Below are 16,057 nucleotides of genomic sequence, written 5' to 3'. Positions count from 1 at the left end.
CTGAGCACTGGTTCATTTCTTATGCAGAAGAAACTCTTAATCTCACAATTGCACTATCAGTAGAGACGTAGCCATGGCAAGTTTGTGAGATGATGACGGAAACAAGGCACTGTTGAGATTCAAACTCAGTGTCTCCTGTTTAAAAGACAGGCGCTTTAACCAACTAAGCCACAGCGCCACATGCTTACGATACAGAGTAGGCATGATAGAAAAGATAGGAGGTTTGTTTCTGAGATGATGAAAACAAAGCACTGCTGAGATTTGAACTCAGGGTCTCACGTTTACAAGACAGGTGCTTTAACCAACTAAGCCACAGGGTCACATGCTTACAACATGCATTAAAACCTGAGCACTGGTTCATTTCTTATGCAGAAGAAACTCTTAATCTCACAATTGCACTATCAGTAGAGACGTAGCCATGGCAAGTTTGTGAGATGATGACGGAAACAAGGCACTGTTGAGATTCGAACTCAGGGTCTCACGTTTACAAGACAGGTGCTTTAACCTACTAAGCCACAGGGTCACATGCTTACAACATGCATTAAAACCTGAGCACTGGTTCATTTCTTATGCAGAAGAAACTCTTAATCTCACAATCAGTAGATACGTAGCCATGGCAAGTTTGTGAGATGATAACGGAAACAAGGCACTGTTGAGATTCGAACTCAGGGTCTCACGTTTACAAGACAGGTGCTTTAACCAACTAAGCCACAGGGTCACATGCTTACAACATGCATTAAAACCTGAGCACTGGTTCATTTCTTATGCAGAAGAAACTCTTAATCTCACAATCAGTAGATACGTAGCCATGGCAAGTTTGTGAGATGATAACGGAAACAAGGCACTGTTGAGATTCGAACTCAGGGTCTCCTGTTTACAAGACAGGCGCTTTAACCAACTAAGCCACAGTGCCACATGCTTATGATATAGAATAGGCAGATAGAAGGAATGCCACGGCAAGGACAAAAGTAGGAAACATTAGGAATGATTGAAAAGATAGGAAGTTTGTTTCTGAGATGATGAAAACAAAGCACTGCTGAGATTTCAACTCAGTGTCTCTTGTTTACAAGACAGTCGCCTTAACCAACTAAGCCACAGGGTCACATGCATTAAAACCTGAGCACTGGTTCATTTCTTATGCAGAAGAAACTCTTAATCTCACAATTGCACTATCAGTAGAGACGTAGCCATGGTAAATTTGTGAGATGATGATGGAAACAAAGAACTGCTGAGATTCAAACTCAGTGTCTCCTGTTTACAAGACAGGCGCTTTAACCAAATAAGCCACAGCGCCACATGCTTACGATACAGAGTAGGCATGATAGAAAAGATAGGAGGTTTGTTTCTGAGATGATGAAAACAAAGCACTGCTGAGATTTGAACTCAGGGTCTCACGTTTACAAGACAGGTGCTTTAACCAACTAAGCCACAGGGTCACATGCTTACAACATGTATTGAAACCTGAGCACTGGTTCATTTCTTATGCAGAAGAAACTCTTAATCTCACAATTGCACTATCAGTAGAGACGTAGCCATGGCAAGTTTGTGAGATGATGACGGAAACAAGGCACTGTTGAGATTCGAACTCAGGGTCTCCTGTTTACAAGACAGGCGCTTTAACCAACTAAGCCACAGTGCCACATGCTTATGATATAGAATATGCAGATAGAAGGAATGCCACGGCAAGGACAAAAGTAGGAAACATTAGGAATGATTGAAAAGATAGGAAGTTTGTTTCTGAGATGATGAAAACAAAGCACTGCTGAGATTTCAACTCAGTGTCTCTTGTTTACAAGACAGTCGCCTTAACCAACTAAGCCACAGGGTCACATGCATTAAAACCTGAGCACTGGTTCATTTCTTATGCAGAAGAAACTCTTAATCTCACAATTGCACTATCAGTAGATACGTAGCCATGGCAAGTTTGTGAGATGATGACGGAAACAAGGCACTGTTGAGATTCGAACTCAGGGTCTCCTGTTTACAAGACAGGCGCTTTAACCAACTAAGCCACAGTGCCACATGCTTATGATATAGAATATGCAGATAGAAGGAATGCCACGGCAAGGACAAAAGTAGGAAACATTAGGAATGATTGAAAAGATAGGAAGTTTGTTTCTGAGATGATGAAAACAAAGCACTGCTGAGATTTCAACTCAGTGTCTCTTGTTTACAAGACAGTCGCCTTAACCAACTAAGCCACAGGGTCACATGCATTAAAACCTGAGCACTGGTTCATTTCTTATGCAGAAGAAACTCTTAATCTCACAATTGCACTATCAGTAGAGACGTAGCCATAGTAAATTTGTGAGATGATGATGGAAACAAAGAACTGCTGAGATTCAAACTCAGTGTCTCCTGTTTAAAAGACAGGCGCTTTAACCAACTAAGCCACAGCGCCACATGCTTACGATACAGAGTAGGCATGATAGAAAAGATAGGAGGTTTGTTTCTGAGATGATGAAAACAAAGCACTGCTGAGATTTGAACTCAGGGTCTCACGTTTACAAGACAGGTGCTTTAACCAACTAAGCCACAGGGTCACATGCATTAAAACCTGAGCACTGGTTCATTTCTTATGCAGAAGAAACTCTTAATCTCACAATTGCACTATCAGTAGATACGTAGCCATGGCAAGTTTGTGAGATGATGACGGAAACAAGGCACTTTTGAGATTTGAACTCAGGGTCTCCTGTTTACAAGACAGGCGCTTTAACCAACTAAGCCACAGTGCCACATGCTTATGATATAGAATATGCAGATAGAAGGAATGCCACGGCAAGGACAAAAGTAGGAAACATTAGGAATGATTGAAAAGATAGGAAGTTTGTTTCTGAGATGATGAAAACAAAGCACTGCTGAGATTTCAACTCAGTGTCTCTTGTTTACAAGACAGTCGCCTTAACCAACTAAGCCACAGGGTCACATGCTTACCACATGTATTAAAACCTGAGCACTGGTTCATTTCTTATGCAGAAGAAACTCTTAATCTCACAATTGCACTATCAGTAGAGACGTAGCCATGGCAAGTTTGTGAGATGATGATGGAAACAAGGCACTGCTGAAATTCGAACTCAGGGTCTCCTGTTTACAAGACAGGTGCTTTAACCAACTAAGCCACAGTGCCACATGCTTATGATATAGAATATGCAGATAGAAGGAATGCCACGGCAAGGACAAAAGTAGGAAACATTAGGAATGATTGAAAAGATAGGAAGTTTGTTTCTGAGATGATGAAAACAAAGCACTGCTGAGATTTCAACTCAGTGTCTCTTGTTTACAAGACAGTCGCCTTAACCAACTAAGCCACAGGGTCACATGCTTACCACATGTATTAAAACCTGAGCACTGGTTCATTTCTTATGCAGAAGAAACTCTTAATCTCACAATTGCACTATCAGTAGAGACGTAGCCATGGTAAATTTGTGAGATGATGATGGAAACAAAGAACTGCTGAGATTCAAACTCAGTGTCTCCTGTTTAAAAGACAGGCGCTTTAACCAACTAAGCCACAGCACCACATGCTTACGATACAGAGTAGGCATGATAGAAAAGATAGGAGGTTTGTTTCTGAGATGATGAAAACAAAGCACTGCTGAGATTTGAACTCAGGGTCTCACGTTTACAAGACAGGTGCTTTAACCAACTAAGCCACAGGGTCACATGCATTAAAACCTGAGCACTGGTTCATTTCTTATGCAGAAGAAACTCTTAATCTCACAATTGCACTATCAGTAGATACGTAGCCATGGCAAGTTTGTGAGATGATGACGGAAACAAGGCACTTTTGAGATTTGAACTCAGGGTCTCCTGTTTACAAGACAGGCGCTTTAACCAACTAAGCCACAGTGCCACATGCTTATGATATAGAATATGCAGATAGAAGGAATGCCACGGCAAGGACAAAAGTAGGAAACATTAGGAATGATTGAAAAGATAGGAAGTTTGTTTCTGAGATGATGAAAACAAAGCACTGCTGAGATTTCAACTCAGTGTCTCTTGTTTACAAGACAGTCGCCTTAACCAACTAAGCCACAGGGTCACATGCATTAAAACCTGAGCACTGGTTCATTTCTTATGCAGAAGAAACTCTTAATCTCACAATTGCACTATCAGTAGAGACGTAGCCATGGCAAGTTTGTGAGATAACGATGGAAACAAGGCACTGCTGAGATTCGAACTCAGGGTCTACTGTTTACAAGACAGGCGCTTTAACCAACTAAGCCACAGTGCCACATGCTTATGATACAGAATATGCAGATAGAAGGAATGCCACGGCAAGGACAAAAGTAGGAAACATTAGGAATGATTGAAAAGATAGGAAGTTTGTTTCTGAGATGATGAAAACAAAGCACTGCTGAGATTTCAACTCAGTGTCTCTTGTTTACAAGACAGTCGCCTTAACCAACTAAGCCACAGGGTCACATGCTTACCACATGTATTAAAACCTGAGCACTGGTTCATTTCTTATGCAGAAGAAACTCTTAATCTCACAATTGCACTATCAGTAGAGACGTAGCCATGGTAAATTTGTGACATGATGATGGAAACAAAGAACTGCTGAGATTCAAACTCAGTGTCTCCTGTTTACAAGACAGGCGCTTTAACCAAATAAGCCACAGCGCCACATGCTTACGATACAGAGTAGGCATGATAGAAAAGATAGGAGGTTTGTTTCTGAGATGATGAAAACAAAGCACTGCTGAGATTTGAGCTCAGGGTCTCACGTTTACAAGACAGGTGCTTTAACCAACTAAGCCACAGGGTCACATGCATTAAAACCTGAGCACTGGTTCATTTCTTATGCAGAAGAAACTCTTAATCTCACAATTGCACTATCAGTAGAGACGTAGCCATGGTAAATTTGTGACATGATGATGGAAACAAAGAACTGCTGAGATTCAAACTCAGTGTCTCCTGTTTACAAGACAGGCGCTTTAACCAAATAAGCCACAGCGCCACATGCTTACGATACAGAGTAGGCATGATAGAAAAGATAGGAGGTTTGTTTCTGAGATGATGAAAACAAAGCACTGCTGAGATTTGAACTCAGGGTCTCACGTTTACAAGACAGGTGCTTTAACCAACTAAGCCACAGGGTCACATGCTTACAACATGTATTGAAACCTGAGCACTGGTTCATTTCTTATGCAGAAGAAACTCTTAATCTCACAATTGCACTATCAGTAGAGACGTAGCCATGGCAAGTTTGTGAGATGATGACGGAAACAAGGCACTGTTGAGATTCGAACTCAGGGTCTCCTGTTTACAAGACAGGCGCTTTAACCAACTAAGCCACAGTGCCACATGCTTATGATATAGAATATGCAGATAGAAGGAATGCCACGGCAAGGACAAAAGTAGGAAACATTAGGAATGATTGAAAAGATAGGAAGTTTGTTTCTGAGATGATGAAAACAAAGCACTGCTGAGATTTCAACTCAGTGTCTCTTGTTTACAAGACAGTCGCCTTAACCAACTAAGCCACAGGGTCACATGCATTAAAACCTGAGCACTGGTTCATTTCTTATGCAGAAGAAACTCTTAATCTCACAATTGCACTATCAGTAGATACGTAGCCATGGCAAGTTTGTGAGATGATGACGGAAACAAGGCACTGTTGAGATTCGAACTCAGGGTCTCCTGTTTACAAGACAGGCGCTTTAACCAACTAAGCCACAGTGCCACATGCTTATGATATAGAATATGCAGATAGAAGGAATGCCACGGCAAGGACAAAAGTAGGAAACATTAGGAATGATTGAAAAGATAGGAAGTTTGTTTCTGAGATGATGAAAACAAAGCACTGCTGAGATTTCAACTCAGTGTCTCTTGTTTACAAGACAGTCGCCTTAACCAACTAAGCCACAGCGCCACATGCTTACGATACAGAGTAGGCATGATAGAAAAGATAGGAGGTTTGTTTCTGAGATGATGAAAACAAAGCACTGCTGAGATTTGAACTCAGGGTCTCACGTTTACAAGACAGGTGCTTTAACCAACTAAGCCACAGGGTCACATGCATTAAAACCTGAGCACTGGTTCATTTCTTATGCAGAAGAAACTCTTAATCTCACAATTGCACTATCAGTAGATACGTAGCCATGGCAAGTTTGTGAGATGATGACGGAAACAAGGCACTTTTGAGATTTGAACTCAGGGTCTCCTGTTTACAAGACAGGCGCTTTAACCAACTAAGCCACAGTGCCACATGCTTATGATATAGAATATGCAGATAGAAGGAATGCCACGGCAAGGACAAAAGTAGGAAACATTAGGAATGATTGAAAAGATAGGAAGTTTGTTTCTGAGATGATGAAAACAAAGCACTGCTGAGATTTCAACTCAGTGTCTCTTGTTTACAAGACAGTCGCCTTAACCAACTAAGCCACAGGGTCACATGCTTACCACATGTATTAAAACCTGAGCACTGGTTCATTTCTTATGCAGAAGAAACTCTTAATCTCACAATTGCACTATCAGTAGAGACGTAGCCATGGCAAGTTTGTGAGATGATGATGGAAACAAGGCACTGCTGAGATTCGAACTCAGGGTCTCCTGTTTACAAGACAGGTGCTTTAACCAACTAAGCCACAGTGCCACATGCTTATGATATAGAATATGCAGATAGAAGGAATGCCACGGCAAGGACAAAAGTAGGAAACATTAGGAATGATTGAAAAGATAGGAAGTTTGTTTCTGAGATGATGAAAACAAAGCACTGCTGAGATTTCAACTCAGTGTCTCTTGTTTACAAGACAGTCGCCTTAACCAACTAAGCCACAGGGTCACATGCTTACCACATGTATTAAAACCTGAGCACTGGTTCATTTCTTATGCAGAAGAAACTCTTAATCTCACAATTGCACTATCAGTAGAGACGTAGCCATGGTAAATTTGTGAGATGATGATGGAAACAAAGAACTGCTGAGATTCAAACTCAGTGTCTCCTGTTTAAAAGACAGGCGCTTTAACCAACTAAGCCACAGCACCACATGCTTACGATACAGAGTAGGCATGATAGAAAAGATAGGAGGTTTGTTTCTGAGATGATGAAAACAAAGCACTGCTGAGATTTGAACTCAGGGTCTCACGTTTACAAGACAGGTGCTTTAACCAACTAAGCCACAGGGTCACATGCTTACAACATGCATTAAAACCTGAGCACTGGTTCATTTCTTATGCAGAAGAAACTCTTAATCTCACAATTGCACTATCAGTAGATACGTAGCCATGGCAAGTTTGTGAGATGATGACGGAAACAAGGTACTGTTGAGATTCGAACTCAGGGTCTCCTGTTTACAAGACAGGCGCTTTAACCAACTAAGCCACAGTGCCACATGCTTATGATATAGAATATGCAGATAGAAGGAATGCCACGGCAAGGACAAAAGTAGGAAACATTAGGAATGATTGAAAAGATAGGAAGTTTGTTTCTGAGATGATGAAAACAAAGCACTGCTGAGATTTCAACTCAGTGTCTCTTGTTTACAAGACAGTCGCCTTAACCAACTAAGCCACAGGGTCACATGCTTACCACATGTATTAAAACCTGAGCACTGGTTCATTTCTTATGCAGAAGAAACTCTTAATCTCACAATTGCACTATCAGTAGAGACGTAGCCATGGTAAATTTGTGACATGATGATGGAAACAAAGAACTGCTGAGATTCAAACTCAGTGTCTCCTGTTTACAAGACAGGCGCTTTAACCAAATAAGCCACAGCGCCACATGCTTACGATACAGAGTAGGCATGATAGAAAAGATAGGAGGTTTGTTTCTGAGATGATGAAAACAAAGCACTGCTGAGATTTGAGCTCAGGGTCTCACGTTTACAAGACAGGTGCTTTAACCAACTAAGCCACAGGGTCACATGCATTAAAACCTGAGCACTGGTTCATTTCTTATGCAGAAGAAACTCTTAATCTCACAATTGCACTATCAGTAGAGACGTAGCCATGGTAAATTTGTGACATGATGATGGAAACAAAGAACTGCTGAGATTCAAACTCAGGGTCTCCTGTTTACAAGACAGGCGCTTTAACCAAATAAGCCACAGCGCCACATGCTTACGATACAGAGTAGGCATGATAGAAAAGATAGGAGGTTTGTTTCTGAGATGATGAAAACAAAGCACTGCTGAGATTTGAGCTCAGGGTCTCACGTTTACAAGACAGGTGCTTTAACCAACTAAGCCACAGGGTCACATGCTTACAACATGTATTGAAACCTGAGCACTGGTTCATTTCTTATGCAGAAGAAACTCTTAATCTCACAATTGCACTATCAGTAGAGACGTAGCCATGGCAAGTTTGTGAGATGATGACGGAAACAAGGCACTGTTGAGATTCGAACTCAGGGTCTCCTGTTTACAAGACAGGCGCTTTAACCAACTAAGCCACAGTGCCACATGCTTATGATATAGAATATGCAGATAGAAGGAATGCCACGGCAAGGACAAAAGTAGGAAACATTAGGAATGATTGAAAAGATAGGAAGTTTGTTTCTGAGATGATGAAAACAAAGCACTGCTGAGATTTCAACTCAGTGTCTCTTGTTTACAAGACAGTCGCCTTAACCAACTAAGCCACAGGGTCACATGCTTACCACATGTATTAAAACCTGAGCACTGGTTCATTTCTTATGCAGAAGAAACTCTTAATCTCACAATTGCACTATCAGTAGAGACGTAGCCATGGTAAATTTGTGAGATGATGATGGAAACAAAGAACTGCTGAGATTCAAACTCAGTGTCTCCTGTTTACAAGACAGGCGCTTTAACCAACTAAGCCACAGCACCACATGCTTACGATACAGAGTAGGCATGATAGAAAAGATAGGAGGTTTGTTTCTGAGATGATGAAAACAAAGCACTGCTGAGATTTGAACTCAGGGTCTCACGTTTACAAGACAGGTGCTTTAACCAACTAAGCCACAGGGTCACATTCTTACAACATGCATTAAAACCTGAGCACTGGTTCATTTCTTATGCAGAAGAAACTCTTAATCTCACAATTGCACTATCAGTAGTTACGTAGCCATGGCAAGTTTGTGAGATGATGACGGAAACAAGGCACTGTTGAGATTCGAACTCAGGGTCTCCTGTTTACAAGACAGGCGCTTTAACCAACTAAGCCACAGTGCCACATGCTTATGATATAGAATAGGCAGATAGAAGGAATGCCACGGCAAGGACAAAAGTAGGAAACATTAGGAATGATTGAAAAGATAGGAAGTTTGTTTCTGAGATGATGAAAACAAAGCACTGCTGAGATTTCAACTCAGTGTCTCTTGTTTACAAGACAGGCGCCTTAACCAACTAAGCCACAGGGTCACATGCTTACCACATGTATTAAAACCTGAGCACTGGTTCATTTCTTATGCAGAAGAAACTCTTAATCTCACAATTGCACTATCAGTAGAGACGTAGCCATGGTAAATTTGTGAGATGATGATGGAAACAAAGAACTGCTGAGATTCAAACTCAGTGTCTCCTGTTTACAAGACAGGCGCTTTAACCAACTAAGCCACAGCACCACATGCTTACGATACAGAGTAGGCATGATAGAAAAGATAGGAGGTTTGTTTCTGAGATGATGAAAACAAAGCACTGCTGAGATTTGAACTCAGGGTCTCACGTTTACAAGACAGGTGCTTTAACCAACTAAGCCACAGGGTCACATTCTTACAACATGCATTAAAACCTGAGCACTGGTTCATTTCTTATGCAGAAGAAACTCTTAATCTCACAATTGCACTATCAGTAGTTACGTAGCCATGGCAAGTTTGTGAGATGATGACGGAAACAAGGCACTGTTGAGATTCGAACTCAGGGTCTCCTGTTTACAAGACAGGCGCTTTAACCAACTAAGCCACAGTGCCACATGCTTATGATATAGAATAGGCAGATAGAAGGAATGCCACGGCAAGGACAAAAGTAGGAAACATTAGGAATGATTGAAAAGATAGGAAGTTTGTTTCTGAGATGATGAAAACAAAGCACTGCTGAGATTTCAACTCAGTGTCTCTTGTTTACAAGACAGTCGCCTTAACCAACTAAGCCACAGGGTCACATGCATTAAAACCTGAGCACTGGTTCATTTCTTATGCAGAAGAAACTCTTAATCTCACAATTGCACTATCAGTAGAGACGTAGCCATGGTAAATTTGTGACATGATGATGGAAACAAAGAACTGCTGAGATTCAAACTCAGTGTCTCCTGTTTACAAGACAGGCGCTTTAACCAAATAAGCCACAGCGCCACATGCTTACGATACAGAGTAGGCATGATAGAAAAGATAGGAGGTTTGTTTCTGAGATGATGAAAACAAAGCACTGCTGAGATTTGAGCTCAGGGTCTCACGTTTACAAGACAGGTGCTTTAACCAACTAAGCCACAGGGTCACATGCTTACAACATGTATTGAAACCTGAGCACTGGTTCATTTCTTATGCAGAAGAAACTCTTAATCTCACTATTGCACTATCAGTAGAGACGTAGCCATGGCAAGTTTGTGAGATGATGACGGAAACAAGGCACTGTTGAGATTCGAACTCAGGGTCTCCTGTTTACAAGACAGGCGCTTTAACCAACTAAGCTACAGTGCCACATGCTTATGATATAGAATATGCAGATAGAAGGAATGCCACGGCAAGGACAAAAGTAGGAAACATTAGGAATGATTGAAAAGATAGGAAGTTTGTTTCTGAGATGATGAAAACAAAGCACTGCTGAGATTTCAACTCAGTGTCTCTTGTTTACAAGACAGTCGCCTTAACCAACTAAGCCACAGGGTCACATGCTTACCACATGTATTAAAACCTGAGCACTGGTTCATTTCTTATGCAGAAGAAACTCTTAATCTCACAATTGCACTATCAGTAGAGACGTAGCCATGGTAAATTTGTGAGATGATGATGGAAACAAAGAACTGCTGAGATTCAAACTCAGTGTCTCCTGTTTACAAGACAGGCGCTTTAACCAACTAAGCCACAGCACCACATGCTTACGATACAGAGTAGGCATGATAGAAAAGATAGGAGGTTTGTTTCTGAGATGATGAAAACAAAGCACTGCTGAGATTTGAACTCAGGGTCTCACGTTTACAAGACAGGTGCTTTAACCAACTAAGCCACAGGGTCACATTCTTACAACATGCATTAAAACCTGAGCACTGGTTCATTTCTTATGCAGAAGAAACTCTTAATCTCACAATTGCACTATCAGTAGTTACGTAGCCATGGCAAGTTTGTGAGATGATGACGGAAACAAGGCACTGTTGAGATTCGAACTCAGGGTCTCCTGTTTACAAGACAGGCGCTTTAACCAACTAAGCCACAGTGCCACATGCTTATGATATAGAATAGGCAGATAGAAGGAATGCCACGGCAAGGACAAAAGTAGGAAACATTAGGAATGATTGAAAAGATAGGAAGTTTGTTTCTGAGATGATGAAAACAAAGCACTGCTGAGATTTCAACTCAGTGTCTCTTGTTTACAAGACAGGCGCCTTAACCAACTAAGCCACAGGGTCACATGCTTACCACATGTATTAAAACCTGAGCACTGGTTCATTTCTTATGCAGAAGAAACTCTTAATCTCACAATTGCACTATCAGTAGAGACGTAGCCATGGTAAATTTGTGAGATGATGATGGAAACAAAGAACTGCTGAGATTCAAACTCAGTGTCTCCTGTTTACAAGACAGGCGCTTTAACCAACTAAGCCACAGCACCACATGCTTACGATACAGAGTAGGCATGATAGAAAAGATAGGAGGTTTGTTTCTGAGATGATGAAAACAAAGCACTGCTGAGATTTGAACTCAGGGTCTCACGTTTACAAGACAGGTGCTTTAACCAACTAAGCCACAGGGTCACATTCTTACAACATGCATTAAAACCTGAGCACTGGTTCATTTCTTATGCAGAAGAAACTCTTAATCTCACAATTGCACTATCAGTAGTTACGTAGCCATGGCAAGTTTGTGAGATGATGACGGAAACAAGGCACTGTTGAGATTCGAACTCAGGGTCTCCTGTTTACAAGACAGGCGCTTTAACCAACTAAGCCACAGTGCCACATGCTTATGATATAGAATAGGCAGATAGAAGGAATGCCACGGCAAGGACAAAAGTAGGAAACATTAGGAATGATTGAAAAGATAGGAAGTTTGTTTCTGAGATGATGAAAACAAAGCACTGCTGAGATTTCAACTCAGTGTCTCTTGTTTACAACACAGGCGCCTTAACCAACTAAGCCACAGGGTCACATGCTTACCACATGTATTAAAACCTGAGCACTGGTTCATTTCTTATGCAGAAGAAACTCTTAATCTCACAATTGCACTATCAGTAGAGACGTAGCCATGGTAAATTTGTGAGATGATGATGGAAACAAAGAACTGCTGAGATTCAAACTCAGTGTCTCCTGTTTAAAAGACAGGCGCTTTAACCAACTAAGCCACAGCGCCACATGCTTACGATACAGAGTAGGCATGATAGAAAAGATAGGAGGTTTGTTTCTGAGATGATGAAAACAAAGCACTGCTGAGATTTGAACTCAGGGTCTCACGTTTACAAGACAGGTGCTTTAACCAACTAAGCCACAGGGTCACATGCATTAAAACCTGAGCACTGGTTCATTTCTTATGCAGAAGAAACTCTTAATCTCACAATTGCACTATCAGTAGATACGTAGCCATGGCAAGTTTGTGAGATGATGACGGAAACAAGGCACTTTTGAGATTCGAACTCAGGGTCTCCTGTTTACAAGACAGGCGCTTTAACCAACTAAGCCACAGTGCCACATGCTTATGATATAGAATATGCAGATAGAAGGAATGCCACGGCAAGGACAAAAGTAGGAAACATTAGGAATGATTGAAAAGATAGGAAGTTTGTTTCTGAGATGATGAAAACAAAGCACTGCTGAGATTTCAACTCAGTGTCTCTTGTTTACAAGACAGTCGCCTTAACCAACTAAGCCACAGGGTCACATGCTTACCACATGTATTAAAACCTGAGCACTGGTTCATTTCTTATGCAGAAGAAACTCTTAATCTCACAATTGCACTATCAGTAGAGACGTAGCCATGGCAAGTTTGTGAGATGATGATGGAAACAAGGCACTGCTGAGATTCGAACTCAGGGTCTCCTGTTTACAAGACAGGTGCTTTAACCAACTAAGCCACAGTGCCACATGCTTATGATATAGAATATGCAGATAGAAGGAATGCCACGGCAAGGACAAAAGTAGGAAACATTAGGAATGATTGAAAAGATAGGAAGTTTGTTTCTGAGATGATGAAAACAAAGCACTGCTGAGATTTCAACTCAGTGTCTCTTGTTTACAAGACAGTCGCCTTAACCAATTAAGCCACAGGGTCACATGCTTACCACATGTATTAAAACCTGAGCACTGGTTCATTTCTTATGCAGAAGAAACTCTTAATCTCACAATTGCACTATCAGTAGAGACGTAGCCATGGTAAATTTGTGAGATGATGATGGAAACAAAGAACTGCTGAGATTCAAACTCAGTGTCTCCTGTTTAAAAGACAGGCGCTTTAACCAACTAAGCCACAGCACCACATGCTTACGATACAGAGTAGGCATGATAGAAAAGATAGGAGGTTTGTTTCTGAGATGATGAAAACAAAGCACTGCTGAGATTTGAACTCAGGGTCTCACGTTTACAAGACAGGTGCTTTAACCAACTAAGCCACAGGGTCACATGCTTACAACATGCATTAAAACCTGAGCACTGGTTCATTTCTTATGCAGAAGAAACTCTTAATCTCACAATTGCACTATCAGTAGATACGTAGCCATGGCAAGTTTGTGAGATGATGACGGAAACAAGGTACTGTTGAGATTCGAACTCAGGGTCTCCTGTTTACAAGACAGGCGCTTTAACCAACTAAGCCACAGTGCCACATGCTTATGATATAGAATATGCAGATAGAAGGAATGCCACGGCAAGGACAAAAGTAGGAAACATTAGGAATGATTGAAAAGATAGGAAGTTTGTTTCTGAGATGATGAAAACAAAGTACTGCTGAGATTTCAACTCAGTGTCTCTTGTTTACAAGACAGTCGCCTTAACCAACTAAGCCACAGGGTCACATGCATTAAAACCTGAGCACTGGTTCATTTCTTATGCAGAAGAAACTCTTAATCTCACAATTGCACTATCAGTAGAGACGTAGCCATGGCAAGTTTGTGAAATAACGATGGAAACAAGGCATTGCTGAGATTCGAACTCAGGGTCTACTGTTTACAAGACAGGCGCTTTAACCAACTAAGCCACAGTGCCACATGCTTATGATACAGAATATGCAGATAGAAGGAATGCCACGGCAAGGACAAAAGTAGGAAACATTAGGAATGATTGAAAAGATAGGAAGTTTGTTTCTGAGATGATGAAAACAAAGCACTGCTGAGATTTCAACTCAGTGTCTCTTGTTTACAAGACAGTCGCCTTAACCAACTTAGCCACAGGGTCACATGCTTACCACATGTATTAAAACCTGAGCACTGGTTCATTTCTTATGCAGAAGAAACTCTTAATCTCACAATTGCACTATCAGTAGAGACGTAGCCATGGTAAATTTGTGAGATGATGATGGAAACAAAGAACTGCTGAGATTCAAACTCAGTGTCTCCTGTTTACAAGACAGGCGCTTTAACCAACTAAGCCACAGCACCACATGCTTACGATACAGAGTAGGCATGATAGAAAAGATAGGAGGTTTGTTTCTGAGATGATGAAAACAAAGCACTGCTGAGATTTGAACTCAGGGTCTCACGTTTACAAGACAGGTGCTTTAACCAACTAAGCCACAGGGTCACATTCTTACAACATGCATTAAAACCTGAGCACTGGTTCATTTCTTATGCAGAAGAAACTCTTAATCTCACAATTGCACTATCAGTAGAGACGTAGCCATGGCAAGTTTGTGAGATGATGATGGAAACAAGGCACTGCTGAGATTCGAACTCAGGGTCTCCTGTTTACAAGACAGGTGCTTTAACCAACTAAGCCACAGTGCCACATGCTTATGATATAGAATATGCAGATAGAAGGAATGCCACGGCAAGGACAAAAGTAGGAAACATTAGGAATGATTGAAAAGATAGGAAGTTTGTTTCTGAGATGATGAAAACAAAGCACTGCTGAGATTTCAACTCAGTGTCTCTTGTTTACAAGACAGTCGCCTTAACCAACTAAGCCACAGGGTCACATGCTTACCACATGTATTAAAACCTGAGCACTGGTTCATTTCTTATGCAGAAGAAACTCTTAATCTCACAATTGCACTATCAGTAGAGACGTAGCCATGGTAAATTTGTGAGATGATGATGGAAACAAAGAACTGCTGAGATTCAAACTCAGTGTCTCCTGTTTACAAGACAGGCGCTTTAACCAACTAAGCCACAGCACCACATGCTTACGATACAGAGTAGGCATGATAGAAAAGATAGGAGGTTTGTTTCTGAGATGATGAAAACAAAGCACTGCTGAGATTTGAACTCAGGGTCTCACGTTTACAAGACAGGTGCTTTAACCAACTAAGCCACAGGGTCACATTCTTACAACATGCATTAAAACCTGAGCACTGGTTCATTTCTTATGCAGAAGAAACTCTTAATCTCACAATTGCACTATCAGTAGTTACGTAGCCATGGCAAGTTTGTGAGATGATGACGGAAACAAGGCACTGTTGAGATTCGAACTCAGGGTCTCCTGTTTACAAGACAGGCGCTTTAACCAACTAAGCCACAGTGCCACATGCTTATGATATAGAATAGGCAGATAGAAGGAATGCCACGGCAAGGACAAAAGTAGGAAACATTAGGAATGATTGAAAAGATAGGAAGTTTGTTTCTGAGATGATGAAAACAAAGCACTGCTGAGATTTCAACTCAGTGTCTCTTGTTTACAAGACAGGCGCCTTAACCAACTAAGCCACAGGGTCACATGCTTACCACATGTATTAAAACCTGAGCACTGGTTCATTTCTTATGCAGAAGAAACTCTTAATCTCACAATT

General features: G+C 41.2%; 17 non-coding genes across 17 annotated transcripts; all 17 read right to left on the bottom strand.

Annotated features, from left to right (window-relative positions):
• Positions 1-839: 839 nt before the first annotated feature.
• TRNAT-UGU (transfer RNA threonine (anticodon UGU)) lies at positions 840-913 on the bottom strand. Its single transcript has one exon. It is a non-coding gene; the product is annotated as a tRNA-Thr (tRNA).
• Positions 914-1,565: 652 nt separating this feature from the next.
• TRNAT-UGU (transfer RNA threonine (anticodon UGU)) lies at positions 1,566-1,639 on the bottom strand. Its single transcript has one exon. It is a non-coding gene; the product is annotated as a tRNA-Thr (tRNA).
• Positions 1,640-1,946: 307 nt separating this feature from the next.
• Positions 1,947-2,020, bottom strand: TRNAT-UGU (transfer RNA threonine (anticodon UGU)). Its single transcript has one exon. It is a non-coding gene; the product is annotated as a tRNA-Thr (tRNA).
• A 1,033-nt stretch (positions 2,021-3,053) lies between these two features.
• On the bottom strand, positions 3,054-3,127 carry TRNAT-UGU (transfer RNA threonine (anticodon UGU)). Its single transcript has one exon. It is a non-coding gene; the product is annotated as a tRNA-Thr (tRNA).
• Positions 3,128-4,160: 1,033 nt separating this feature from the next.
• On the bottom strand, positions 4,161-4,234 carry TRNAT-UGU (transfer RNA threonine (anticodon UGU)). The gene has a single exon. It is a non-coding gene; the product is annotated as a tRNA-Thr (tRNA).
• Positions 4,235-5,231: 997 nt separating this feature from the next.
• On the bottom strand, positions 5,232-5,305 carry TRNAT-UGU (transfer RNA threonine (anticodon UGU)). Its single transcript has one exon. It is a non-coding gene; the product is annotated as a tRNA-Thr (tRNA).
• A 307-nt stretch (positions 5,306-5,612) lies between these two features.
• Positions 5,613-5,686, bottom strand: TRNAT-UGU (transfer RNA threonine (anticodon UGU)). The gene has a single exon. It is a non-coding gene; the product is annotated as a tRNA-Thr (tRNA).
• An 841-nt stretch (positions 5,687-6,527) lies between these two features.
• Positions 6,528-6,601, bottom strand: TRNAT-UGU (transfer RNA threonine (anticodon UGU)). Its single transcript has one exon. It is a non-coding gene; the product is annotated as a tRNA-Thr (tRNA).
• Positions 6,602-8,335: 1,734 nt separating this feature from the next.
• Positions 8,336-8,409, bottom strand: TRNAT-UGU (transfer RNA threonine (anticodon UGU)). Its single transcript has one exon. It is a non-coding gene; the product is annotated as a tRNA-Thr (tRNA).
• A 663-nt stretch (positions 8,410-9,072) lies between these two features.
• TRNAT-UGU (transfer RNA threonine (anticodon UGU)) lies at positions 9,073-9,146 on the bottom strand. The gene has a single exon. It is a non-coding gene; the product is annotated as a tRNA-Thr (tRNA).
• Positions 9,147-9,809: 663 nt separating this feature from the next.
• On the bottom strand, positions 9,810-9,883 carry TRNAT-UGU (transfer RNA threonine (anticodon UGU)). Its single transcript has one exon. It is a non-coding gene; the product is annotated as a tRNA-Thr (tRNA).
• Positions 9,884-10,535: 652 nt separating this feature from the next.
• Positions 10,536-10,609, bottom strand: TRNAT-UGU (transfer RNA threonine (anticodon UGU)). Its single transcript has one exon. It is a non-coding gene; the product is annotated as a tRNA-Thr (tRNA).
• A 663-nt stretch (positions 10,610-11,272) lies between these two features.
• On the bottom strand, positions 11,273-11,346 carry TRNAT-UGU (transfer RNA threonine (anticodon UGU)). Its single transcript has one exon. It is a non-coding gene; the product is annotated as a tRNA-Thr (tRNA).
• A 663-nt stretch (positions 11,347-12,009) lies between these two features.
• TRNAT-UGU (transfer RNA threonine (anticodon UGU)) lies at positions 12,010-12,083 on the bottom strand. The gene has a single exon. It is a non-coding gene; the product is annotated as a tRNA-Thr (tRNA).
• A 1,044-nt stretch (positions 12,084-13,127) lies between these two features.
• On the bottom strand, positions 13,128-13,201 carry TRNAT-UGU (transfer RNA threonine (anticodon UGU)). The gene has a single exon. It is a non-coding gene; the product is annotated as a tRNA-Thr (tRNA).
• A 1,781-nt stretch (positions 13,202-14,982) lies between these two features.
• TRNAT-UGU (transfer RNA threonine (anticodon UGU)) lies at positions 14,983-15,056 on the bottom strand. Its single transcript has one exon. It is a non-coding gene; the product is annotated as a tRNA-Thr (tRNA).
• A 663-nt stretch (positions 15,057-15,719) lies between these two features.
• On the bottom strand, positions 15,720-15,793 carry TRNAT-UGU (transfer RNA threonine (anticodon UGU)). The gene has a single exon. It is a non-coding gene; the product is annotated as a tRNA-Thr (tRNA).
• Between the last annotated feature and the right edge of the window lie 264 nt (positions 15,794-16,057).

This window comes from Ranitomeya variabilis, chromosome 7 (genome assembly GCF_051348905.1).
Source record: "Ranitomeya variabilis isolate aRanVar5 chromosome 7, aRanVar5.hap1, whole genome shotgun sequence".
In the NCBI taxonomy this organism is placed as follows: Eukaryota; Metazoa; Chordata; class Amphibia; order Anura; family Dendrobatidae; genus Ranitomeya; species Ranitomeya variabilis.
The sequence above is the reverse complement of the archived record's forward strand: the minus strand, read 5'-3'. Positions and strand labels throughout refer to the sequence as shown.